Raw genomic sequence first — 12,725 nt, 5'->3', positions numbered from 1 at the left:
CTTATGGGCCCCATAGAACCCATACAGGCCCCACAACTCCATATGGGCTTCATGGACCCCATACAGGCTCCAAAACCCCATATGGACCCTATAGACACCATACAGTTCCCAAAACCCCATATAGGCCAGACAACCCCATACAGGCCCCAAAAACCCATATGGGCACCATAGACCCTATACAGGCCCCAAAACACCATAAAGGTCCCACTACCCCATATGAGACCCATAGACCCAATACAGGCCCCACAACCACATATGGGCCCCACAGACCCCATACAGGTCCCACAACCACATATATTCCCCACAACCCCATGTGGGCCCCACAACAGCATACAGGTTCCACAACCCCATACAGACCCCAAAATCCCATATGGGCTCCAAAGACTCCGTAGAGGCCCCACCACGTCATACAGGACCCATAACTCCATACAGGCCCCACAACACCATATGGGCCCTATAGACCTGATACAGGTCCCACAACCCCATATGGGCCCCACAGATGTCAGACAGGAACCACAACCCCATATGGGCCCCATAGACCCCATACAGGCCCCAAAACCTCATAAAGGCCCCACAACAGCATATAAGACCCATAGACCCTATACAGGCCTCAAAACACCATATGGGCCCCATACACCCCATACAGGCATCACAACCCTATATGGGCCCCATAGATTCCATAAAGGCCCCACAACCCCATATGGGCCCCACAACCCCATATAGGACCCATAGACCCCATATGGGACCCATAGACCCCTTATGGGCCCCATAGACACCATCCAGCCCCCAAAACCCCATATGGGCCCCATAGACCCCATACAGACCCCACAACCCTATATGGGCCCCATAGACCCCATACAGGCCCCACAACCCCATATACTTCCCACAAACCCATATGGGCCCCAAAATCCCATATATGCCCATAGACCTCATAGGGGCTCCATAGACCCCATACAGGCCCCACAAGCACATATGAGCCTCATAGAGGCAATACATTCCCCAAAACTCCATAGGGGCCCCATAGACCCCATAAATGCCGCACAGCCCCATACGGGCCCCATTAACCCCATACGGGCCCCATTAACCCCATACAGGCCCCACAACTCCATATGGGCCCCCATATACCCCATACAGACCTCACAACCCCATATAGTTCCCACAACTCCATATGGGCCCCATAGACCCCATAAAGGCACTACAACCACATATGGGCCCCATAGACCCCATAAAGGCACTACAACCACATATGGTCCCCAAAGACCCCATACAGGCCCCACAATCCCATATGGGCCCCAAAGACTCGTTAGAGGCCCCACCACCCCATACAGGACCCACAACTCCATACAGGCCCCACAACCCCATATGGGACCCATAGATTCCATAAAGGCCCCACAACCCCATATGGGCCCCACAAACCCATATAGGCCCCATAGACCTCATATGGGACCCATAGACCCCATACAGGCCCCACAACCCTATATGGGCCCCATAGACCACATACAGACCCCACAACACCTTATGGTCCCCATAGACCCTATACAGGCCCCACAACCCCATATGAGCCCCATAGACCCTATACAGGCCACCCAACCCCATATGGGCCCATGGACCCCATGCAGGCCCCACAACCCCATATGGGCCCTATAGACCCCATAATGGCCCCACAACCCCATATAAGCCCAAAACCCCATATAAGCCCCACAAACACATATGAGTCCCATAGACCCCATATGGGCCACATACACCCCATACTGGCACCACAACCAATATCGGCCCCAAAGACCCCATATAGGCCCCACAATCCTATATGTGCCCCATTGACCCCATTCAGGCTACACAACCCCATAAAGGACCCACAACCCCATATGGGCCCCATTGACCCCATTGATTCTGCAAGCCACCTGGAAGTGTTCTAGGAATGACTGGATGTTGTGTTGTGGGACATGGTTTAGTGGGAGCTACTGGTGATAGGTGAATAGCTGGACTGGATGATCTTTTAGGACTTTTCCAACCTTGGTGACTCTATGATTCTAGGATTCCCTGTCCTTGTCTGCGTACCCCTTTTGTTTCAGCAAACACACTCTGGTAGGACTCACCACATGTCTGGAATTAGTCACTGACCACTTGAAATATGGTGTTTAACTTAACAGATTTCAAAGTACAGTCATGATGCTGTTGTCTTTCAGGAGCTGTTGGCCATGAAGACCCAGGGACATCTCATGGGAGACGAGTGGGAAGGATAAACATGGCATACTCTGCTGCTGAGCAGGGCCAGGCTCCTGAGACACAGGGAGCTCTTACAAGTGGGGAGCGCTGCAGAGAGACAGCTGTGCCCAGGAACCACTCTTGTGCACAGAACAGCAGGGCTGGGTCATGATCTGCAGGTGATATGAGGACAGAAGAGAGGGGAGAGAGAGCTTACAAAGCGTGTATGGTGTGAGCAGGCTGTGAGCTCACTGGAGGAGCATTTCTCACAGACCACGACATGGTAAGTCTCTTGCAGTAGGCAGCACAGCTGCTTTTTCAGGAGGGATCACCAATCTGGGGACATCCCATAGAAGATCTGTCTGTAGGCACTGCATCTTGCTTTACTGTGGAAAAAGATTTCTGCTCCAGCTGAGGGCTTCTGTGCTGCAGCATCAGGATGGCTGCAGGCTGTGCTGCTGGGGCTGCAGGCAGGTGCCCAAGGCTGTCCTGTAGAGCAGGGTCCCTGCTGTGCCCCAAGGACTTTGTGCTGGGACAAGGACTCTGCTGCCTGCCAGGCTCTGAGACTCCCCAATATTTCTCCAGTCAGTTGGCTGTTTTGTAATCAGTCACACAGGTTATGAGTCAGCCTCATCTACCTAAAAGGATATAACCAGCTTAGGTTATAGTTTCTTTGTTTTCTGCAGATATTAATAGTTCACTTGTCCTGCAAACAGGCAGATTTCTCTAAGACAAACTGAAGTGCACAGAGGCTGGGGCTGGGGTGTCGAAGAACAGCTGCAGTAAAGAGGAAAATATCCTGGAGGCTGGGGTATGATTAGGAAATGAGGAGAAAGAGCTCCCTAATCTTCTCCTAATGGGATGGTGAAGCTCATGGAAATAAATACAAGTTATGGTGTTAAATGATCATTTTCCAGAGGGAACAGAAAATTTTATAGCATAGCAGGAGTGTCTCTGAGAATAGTCTGGACTTGTCATTACCTTCTGTTCTCTGAACAGGACTCCAAGCCCAGGAACAGCAGATGTCCAACAGCAGCTCCATCAGCAAGTTCCTCCTGCTGCCGTGGCAGACACGCGGCAGCTGCAGCTCCTGCACTTCTGGCTCTTCCTGGGCATCTACCTGGCTGCCCTCCTGGGCAACGGCCTCATCAGCACAGCCGTAGCCTGCGACTGCCGCCTGCACACCCCCATGTACTTCTTCCTCCTCAACCTGGCCCTCCTTGACCTGAGCTTCATCTGCACCACTCTCCCCAAAGCCTTGGCCAACACACTATGGGACACCAGGGCCATCTCCTACACAGGATGTGTTGCACAGCTCTTTTTCTTTGTCTTCTTCATCTCAGCAGAGTATTCCCTTCTCACCATCATGTCCTTCTCACCATCATGTCTCTCTATGTTGCCATCTGCAAGCCCCTGCACTACGGGACCTTGATGGACAGCAGAGCTTGTGCCACCATGGCAGCAGCTGCCTGGGGCACTGGGGTTCTCCATTCCCTGCTGCACACTGCCAGCATGTTTTCACTGCCTCTCTGCCAAGGCAATGTTGTCAACCAGTTTTTCTGTGAAATCCCACAGATCCTCAAGCTCTCCTGCTCAGCCTCCTACCTCAGGGAAGTTGTGTTTCTCTTTTTTGGTTCCAGTTTATTCTTTGGGTGCTTTGTTTTCATAGTTGTGTCCTATGTGCAGATCTTCATGGCTGTGCTGAGGATGCCCTCTGAGCAGGGACGGCACAAGGCCTTCTCCACGTGCCTCCCTCACCTGGCTGTGGTCTCCATGTTTCTCAGCACTGGTGCTTTTGCCTACCAGAAGCCCCCGACCATTTCCTCCCCACTCCTGGATCTGCCAGTGGAACTTCTGTACTCAGTGGTTCCTCAGGCAGTGATCCCCCTCATCTACAGCATGAGGAACAGGGAGGTCAAGGATGCAGTGAGGAAAGCGATGACCAATTTCTTTCAAAAGCAGTGAACTGCCCATCTTGTGGAATTCATGGCTTGTAATGCAGCTTTTTACTGAATCAAGCTCTCTTTTATTGTTGGTTTTTTTTTGTGCCATTTTATATGTGTAATTTATTCTTATCCTTTTTTAAAAAATACTGCAATCTTTTCACTACTAAGTCGTAATTGAAACCCTTTGTAGTGTAGCCCAAACACAGTGTACATAATGAACTAGGCTCTTTGTCAACCTTAACAGAATAAAGGAAATGCAGTCGCTCTGTCTGTCATCATTACCACTGCTGAAACACACTTCCCTCTCGCTCACTCTGCTCACATCCACTGTTTGGTCTCCAGAAACATTCAGCAAGTATTGGTCAATGTCAATGAATGTAACTTTTTTCCACTTGTAGTTATTGAATGACACACTTTTGCTTCATATGCACTTCCACGTCAGATGCCATTCTGTCAGGCTGCCCATCTGCTGACAACTGTCTCCTGGCAGCAACACGTAATGAGATGCTGTTGGGAAGGTTCAGCCCCTACAGTCACATCTCCAGCATCCGCCTTTGATTTTACAGCCCAGGTAACATAAGACGAGGCATTACTTCTGATGCAGCTCTTATCTGAGGTAACAGTTGGTTGACCTGAGAGGTCATTTCTAACCTAAATGATGCCATGATGGGGAGTTCACTGCAGGGGAGGCTGTTGGATGAGCAGCCTGAGAACTCCAACCATGTCACATTTCACTTGTTCAGTGTTTGACTGTTACAAAAGCCTGAGTGTTTCTTTTTAGATATCATCAAACCAGCCGAGGGGTTTTCCCAAGGAGAACCTTTCACATAAAATTGCTATCAAATGTCACCCACCTACTTTACACTGATCTCAAAGACAGCCTGTACCTCACCTCAGTCAAGATTCCTCACTGATGGCAGCATGGGCAGTTGGTTGGTTCTTTCCAAAAGCACCCCAGAGTAGGGATAATGCCACGTTACATTTAAGTGTAGTGAATGAGGCAGCACTGATCAGCTCTGACAAATACTGCACAGAGCAGAAGCAGCCCAAAGGAAACTCTTCCAGCTGGCTGCTCTCTGGGCAATTTCCAACGTAAACATTCAAGTGTTCTTCTCAGAGCTGACCTACAGCAGCTCTCCTGTTTATGGGAAATGCCCCGTGAAAGCTGTGACCAGCTGGCTGTTCTGTCAGATGAAGCACTTCAAATTGGCATATCATGTTTCCTTGTAGAATCCTTGAGTTGTTTGCAGTTCTAAGCCATTTATCAGCTCTCTATTATTTCTTTCCTTTCATCCAGATACAACAAGACTCACTTTCTTTGAAGCTATGACAGGAGGCTGGACCATCATGGGAACAAAACCCATAGGACACCTTTGTTCTCTGAAGTTCAGGCACACAGCCCAGTGACTTCAGATCTTATTCAGGTACCTTCAGCCAATTTTCACCCTCAGCCTTGGATTCTGTGCCTGCATGTCCTAATGGCAAACTGTCCTCATGGACAGAGGCAGCACTACTGCCATCTCAGACATGCAATGCAGATATCTGGATGTAACATGGGGACTTCTGCTCTTGGCTATGTAAAGACAGCAGAAAATGCATGACACATCTCCTGACGTGACTTAAGTGGTCTTGTCCCACCTGAATGATGCCATGATTCTATAGTTCTATGGTGCTGTGATTTCATGGCTCTGTGATTCCATGACTCGCTGATTCTAGTCTGTGATTCCATGGTTCAGGTATTCCATGATTTTGAGATTCCATGATTCTAAAAGGCATGGTCTTTGGGTTTTGAAGCAATAAATGAGGAGGAAACCAATCAGCCATAGCCAAGTTCTGTTATTCACTCCTGATCTCCAGCATGATGACAAAGCAACTGAGTGAACACTGCCAACCTTCCTGTGTCTATGTTTCCCTATCACCCAACTGTCCCCACTGCCCACACAGAATCATAGAATGGCCTGAGTTAAACGTATCATAATGATCATCTAGTTTCAATCACCCTGCTATGTGCAGGGTCACCAACCACCAGACCAGGCTGCCCAGAGCTACATCCAGCCTGGCCATGATGGCCCCACCTACAAACTTCCAGATCCCTGTCACCAAGAAGTTCCCATTTGGTTGCACGTCCCCATTTTCCCATATCTCCATGACTTCCCCAAACTGCCGTGACATACTCATGTTCCCATGATGTGTTCGTATCACATGATGTTCTCATATCTTCATGTCCTCATATCCCTGTGTCCCCTTGCCTTCCAAATATCTCCATAAGTTCCTCACTACCCATGTCCCTATTACCCTCTCACCTCCCAGTTTCCCCAAATGCTGTATCCTAGTTCCCAAAAAGAATCAGCCTCACACCTTGTAGTTTCACAGGACAGGACAGAACTCAGGGATGAGTCCTTGGACAAAGACATGATATGAGGACAGTGTTATCTCTGGGTGGTCCTGGGTGAAAGAAAGGCTGTGTGTGCTGAGTGCTGGGACCTGAGGGCTTTGGGCTCAGTGCCATCAGGATCCCAGCACTCAGTGTTCTTCCTCTGATCCCTGGCTTCCTCATGTTTCCTGGGGCCAAGGAAGGGGACGGCTGCATGCTGGGCTCAGTCCATGTCAGGGGAGTCTGCCAAGCCCAGGGGCATCTGGGGAGTGGGAGGGGCTCTGGGAGGATAAATGCAGACGTTGCCTCCTGCAGCCTCACCCAGCTCCCAGAGCACAGAGGAAGATGAAGGCAGCTGTGCTCAGCCTCGTGATGCTCCTTGCTGCCCTGTGCTGCACAGTGGAAGCTCAGGTGAAGCATCTGTGGGGGATGTGGGCTGGGGCTGGAGGTGATTGGCTACTGGGGACCCCCGACGCAATCTCTCACTCTCTCTCCTACTCCTCTCCCCACAGTCACTTGTGCAATTGCCGGACTCAGAAGTTGCTGTGGTGAGTGCCTGGGCAGTCATGCTGATTGTGCCCAAGGATGGCCCTGCAGGGAGCTCTGAAGGAGCAGGTGGGGTCTGTCCCTGCCTGGCAGAGGCTGCCCCTATATTTGGCACATCCAAATTTCTTCCATTTGCACCCTAGTCATCTTTTCTCTGGCTCCCCCAAATCCCTTTTCTTGGCTGTTCCAAATGCCATCTCTTTGGGTCCCCACATCCCATCCTTTTTGCACCAACAGATCTCCTTTAATTGGCAACCCAATTCTCATCTCTTTAGGTCCCCAATCCCTTGTGTTTCATTTTCCCTCATTCTCCATTCCTCTCTGTTTAGCACCCCCAAGACTCTTGGCACCCCTATTCCCCTCCTTTGGGCCCCCCAAAGCCCTGCCCTGTCCTTATGCCCAACCCCAGCCCTGGGCTCCTGCCCATGGGCAGAGGTGCAAAGACCTTGGCAACCATGAGGTTGGGGGCAGCCTTGGGACCAACCAGGCTGCTTGGATGGGGTCACCCTGTGATCCCCCAGACTCACAGTTCCCTCATTGCTGCCTCATGGCTCTTCTTCCCCAGGTGCCACCACCTGTTGCTGTTGCCCTTCCTGGATTGGTGAGTTGGGTGACCCTGGGGCAAGGATGGGGCTGAGATGTCTTGCTGTTCTCAGTTCCCCTGAGACTTGGGGACCCTCCTGCCGCCCCAAGGCTGCTGTTGGGCTCCCTCCAGATGTGGGAGGGCAATGGTCAGGGGAAGGAGGCAATGGGGGGTAGTTGGGGCTGAGCTGGCTACAGGACCATGCCTTGGCCATGCTGTTCTTGTGCCCACAATGGGTCCCTGCACCTTCAGGGTATCCCACTGTGTCTTATTGCCCACAGTGTGTTCCATTCTCCCCATACCCTCTGTGTATCCCTGACGGCCCCTTTTTCCCCAGGATGTGCTCAGCAGGACTGAGGAGAATCCCCCACGCGTGAGACGTGTGGCCCTGGATTTACATGTCTAGGTGAGCAGCACGGGGATGCTTACAACCCCACGGGGGACTTAGGGGACCCTGGCTGTATCTGGAGCCCTGAGGACTGGGCATCAGGTGCTGGGAATTGATGTTATGGAGGGGACTGTCCCTGACCAGTTCCAGGGGGACCTGGCCACTCTTCACCTCCAGCCTTTCGCTTGCAGTCTACAGAGATGTGCAGAGGAACAGATCTGGAGGGGGCAGGCTCAGGGTGCCCTATGGATGGCCCAGAGTCACCATGCAGCTGGGACAGGGGCTATGGCTTCTGTCCCCAGGGGACCCACATCCTGCCCTGGGTCTCTTGGCTGCTGCCAGTCCTTCTCCTGCCCTAAGTCCTTGGGGACAAACCCTGCAGGGACAAGGCTCCTCCTTTCCAGTGATGCCCTCTGACATCCTCTGATGACCATTGCTGCCCACTGATGACTAGCGTTGCCCTCTGATGACCAATGAAGACCTTGATGATCAATGACACCCTCTGATGATCAATAAATCCCTCAGCAAAGCTACACTCTGTGTGTCTGTGTCCTTGTTCTCATGCTCAGCACGGACTGCTTGGATCTGTCCCTGCCTGGCAGTGGTCACCTCAAAGTGCTGGGAAGCTTCCCCAGCTCCATGCCATGCACACCATGTCCTGCACCCCTGTGGGCTTCACCACCCTCTCTCATCATCTGCCTCAAAGTCCTAAAGGATGGAGATCCTCATGCTGCCAAGCAGTTCGAGTACCCTCCCTCTGCTCTCTCTCAGCTCCTCCATACAATTCATCCCAAACTCGTTACACTTTGACCCATGGACACAGTGTGACTACATCACCCTCCTTTTACCCCCAGTCTTACTGCAGCCACTTGTCCCTCCTTTGGGTTTGCTTTAGTCCTCTTGCATCAGTGCCCCATCTCCCAGAACAAGGTCTGCACATCCCCTCCCATGGACGCCTCAAATCTCCTGATGACCAATGAAGCCCCCTGATGACCAGTGACACCCTCTCTTGATCAGTGATCACTAGGAAGAGTGGGGAGTGAGCAGATGAGCATATGTTGCTCAAGCACCTGCTGGATTAAAACACAACTCCCACAGAGGTTCTGCTCGCCCACCTTGAGCTCTGGATCCAGAAGAGGCACAGAGACAAGGCTGGAACATCTTCCAGCAGTGTTAGATAGCTGCAGCCTAAGCCAATGGCCCTGTGGGTTACCTTGTTATCCCTGCCCAGCTGGGCTGGGTCGGGCACACCTGGCTGGGCATTGACTCCTGCCATCAGCTCTGCCTGTACTAGGGCCAAAATTTCTATGTAGCTAACTCATCACCACAGCCATAAGGCCCATGTAAACTGACAGCAGTCCCAAGAACAAGTGACAGTCATCCTGCAAGTCTGTAGAATCATGAAATCATAGCACAACCTGAACCTGAACAGTTAATGAGGATCATTAACTGCCACTCCTGATTTCGTGCAGGACCACTCAAAGCTCAAATCATACCGCTGAGAGTGTGTTCCTAGTGCTTTTTCAACTCTCTCCAGCAGGCTTTCCTTGGTAATAAGATGGGTGGACTTGTCTCAGCAGAGAGAGGGAGGGGATCTGCTCCTCTGGTCTGTGCTGGTGAGATTTCCCCAGCAGCACTGTGTTCAGATGTGGAGTCCTCAGTGCAGGAGAGACATGGGGCTGTTAGAGTGCCTCCAGAGGAGGTCCACAAATAGGAACCCAGGGATGAAACAACTCTGCTACGTGGACAGGCTGAGAGCTGGGGCTGTGTAGCCTGGAGAATGGTGTGAGGTGACCTGAGTGTGTCCTTTCAATATCTAAAGGGGGTCTGTAGGGATAGGACAAAGGTAAAGAGCCCTGACCAATACCTTCTAGGAGCAGACATTCTCCTTCCGCACAGCCTTTACAGATATAAGCCTTGGAGATAAAAACTCCACTTTCTAGACTGTCTGTAATTCATTAGGAATAGCCCAGTCTAAAAGATTTTAACTGCTTGCAGAGCAGGCTACCCAAAACATCTCTGAAATCCCAGCTGACTACAAGGCAAGACACAGTAAGCTCTGGAGATAAATTCCGCAAAAAGTTTATCTTTTAGCAGAACATTACTATTATTTCTACTGGCTGGGAGATGCTTAACTAATGTGCAAAGCTGAAAGGATTACGTAGGAATAAACAGAACCCATTAAGCAGAGCTTGGAAATGAGGAATGTGAGCACAGTGTTATTTCTCTCAGGAAAAGCAAAGCTGGGTGACACGTGTTTTGCTCCATACTTGTCATTGCTCACATTCTGTGGCAGGCAGAAACCTTCAAAAAGAAAGCACCTTTGCTAAAAAAGGTGCCTGAGGAGAGGGAGTAGTTCTCAAGAGACACAATTCTTCCTACACAACCAGCAAGGAAACCTAGACAGGTGGCTGGACCTGGGCATTTTGTGGATGAGGCCATACAAATGCAGAACGAACTTCTACAAAGGTTAGGTGCTGCTTCATTTGAGCTAGTGATGCAACTGCTTGGTACAACTTAGTATACCGTCATTCTTACATTATTAGTTTTTGGAATATTCCTCACAAAGCAGATTACAGTGATGGGGATCATACTCTTGAGTTGGGAATGGACTTCTGCCTTATTGCTACAGCTGCTTGATGACTTTCTGTACAATCCTGCCATATCCTATACACAATTTCTTCTCAGTACAAGAAAATCATCTCTATTTACCTGACATTTCTTTCTCTGCTTTGGGTGTCTTCAGAAAGCTACTCCTTTCCAGCCCTTCACCTCAAAGATGCTTAGTAACACTGGATATCACAACATCTGGCTTACAATAAGACATCAGGAAGGTTTTTCACCCTAAGTCCTTATTTCTTCTGCTGTGTTCCTCAGGAGCATAGCTGGATGTTCAACAGCCTGTGGGAGTTGTGGAGACTGCAGTGAGCCTGTGGGAGGAAACTGGGATCTGTATCTCAGGACCCCAACTGACATTTTCTGACAGTGAAGACAACTGATGGGTGTTAATACTGTGGCTGGACTTTCTCTCTGCTGACTTACTTCTGAGGAGTTCTATGCCAAGGGAAATGAAAGAGCAGCGTGCTGTCTCATTGAGGTTCCCTGCTGTTTTCGACAAGATGCAAGTTATACTCTGTGTAGTCACCTCCTAATCTTACATACCTTCAGATTTGTTCCATGAGAGGATTTTACTTATTGACAAATGCTTTCTGTATCAACCTCCTCAGGGCATCCTTCACCTCCCTGTTCCTCAGGCTGTAAATCAGGGGCTTCACCGCAGGGATTACCAGTGTGTAAAACACAGCTGCCACTTTGCACTTGATCAGCAGAGCTGCTGAGCACGGGTATTAAGTAGATGAAGAAGAGAGTCCCATAAAACAGGGTGATAGTAGACAGGTGGGAGGCACAGGTGGAAAAGGCTTTCCACCTTTCTCGGGCACCATGAATCTGCAGGACAGCAAAGATGATGCACAGGTAAGAGATTAGCATGATGCTCACAGTGCCCGAGCCTGCCACTGCAGCAAAGGCCACGTGTAACCCTTGTGCAAAACGCTTGTCAGAGCAAGAGAGCTGCTGCAGTGGGGAGATGTCACAGAAAAAGTGATCGATGACACAGGACCCGCAGAAGGACAGGCTGAACAGGGAAGCTGTGTGGGCAACTGAACTGATGCATCAACACAGGTATGAGACAGAGACCAGCTGAGCACACTTCTGTCTGGACATAAGGACTGCATACCGCAGTGAGTTGCAAACAGACACAAGCCAATCGTACGCCATCACGGCTAAGAGCACAACTTCAGCACTGATGGAAAAAGAGTGAAGAAAAAATTGCACAGTCCAGCCCAGAAATGAAATTACTTTCTTCTTTGCTAACAGATTGGCCAGTGTCTTGGGAGGAATCACAAAGGAGTAGGTGATGTCAATGAAGAACAGGTTACAGAGGAAAAAGTACATGGGGGTCTGCAGGTGAGAGTCAACTCGGGTTAACATGATGATGGTGAAATTCCCCTCCAGGCTGGCAGTGTAAATGAGGAGCAGCAGAGTGAAGAGGAGGGCTCATACCTGAGGGTTGTCAGTGAAGCTTAGCAGAACAAACTCTGCCACCTCGGTGAGATTTCCCTCCAGCATCCCTGTCAGGCACACTGTACACAGCTGGAAGCAAGCAGACACATCAGTGAGCAAAGCAGAATATTCCTTATCGGAGTCTTACTCTTTGATGGGAAAGTAAATAAATAGAGATCTCAGGCACTAAAAAATATGTAGATGAGGTTAAAAAAATAAGAAGTTGTTTTCCTGTCCTCTTTCTTCCTATCTTGTGTGCCCCGGTGGTGCAAGTGGTAGGAATGCCGCACTGCAACACCGGAGGCCCTGAGTTCGAATCCCCCCTGTGGCGCAAGTGGTAGAAGTGCCGCTCTGCTACACAGGAGGCTCGAATCCCGGGGGGTTGGACTCGATGATCTCTAAGGTCCCTTCCAACCCGCATGAGACTATGATACTATGATGATCTTCTTTTTATCATGTGGGGATGGAAAACAAAATGCATTTCAGAGAATTCGTTCCCTCAGGACAGCGTTCCAGCAGCTGGGATAAGATCACACTTGCCAGAAAACTTGTCACCTCTTGAGAAGTTGCAGGGGTTTCATATTGAAAGCAACCAGGCAAACGTCCTGTAAAGTTGTCACA

At 50.3% G+C, this 12,725-nt stretch overlaps 1 long non-coding RNA gene and 1 pseudogene across 4 annotated transcripts; one reads left to right on the top strand and one right to left on the bottom strand.

Moving 5' to 3' along the window:
* Positions 1–6,817: 6,817 nt before the first annotated feature.
* On the top strand, positions 6,818–8,575 carry LOC146752305 (uncharacterized). Of its 4 annotated transcripts, none has more exons than XR_014940684.1 (5): positions 6,818–6,936; positions 7,038–7,073; positions 7,637–7,672; positions 7,992–8,060; positions 8,187–8,575. It is a non-coding gene; the product is annotated as an uncharacterized LOC146752305 (long non-coding RNA). The 4 variants fall into 4 exon arrangements; XR_014940685.1 differs by having other exon boundaries at positions 6,819–6,936; positions 8,425–8,575; XR_014940683.1 differs by having other exon boundaries at positions 6,819–6,936; positions 8,220–8,575.
* A 2,655-nt stretch (positions 8,576–11,230) lies between these two features.
* Positions 11,231–12,170, bottom strand: LOC146752304 (olfactory receptor 5AP2-like; annotated as a pseudogene).
* Between the last annotated feature and the right edge of the window lie 555 nt (positions 12,171–12,725).

Source organism: Coturnix japonica, unplaced genomic scaffold (genome assembly GCF_054131305.1).
Source record: "Coturnix japonica strain WE unplaced genomic scaffold, WE-NBRP24 Scf047, whole genome shotgun sequence".
Taxonomy (NCBI): domain Eukaryota; kingdom Metazoa; phylum Chordata; class Aves; order Galliformes; family Phasianidae; genus Coturnix; species Coturnix japonica.
Note: the sequence above shows the minus strand (reverse complement) of the source record. Positions and strands in the feature narration are given on the sequence as shown.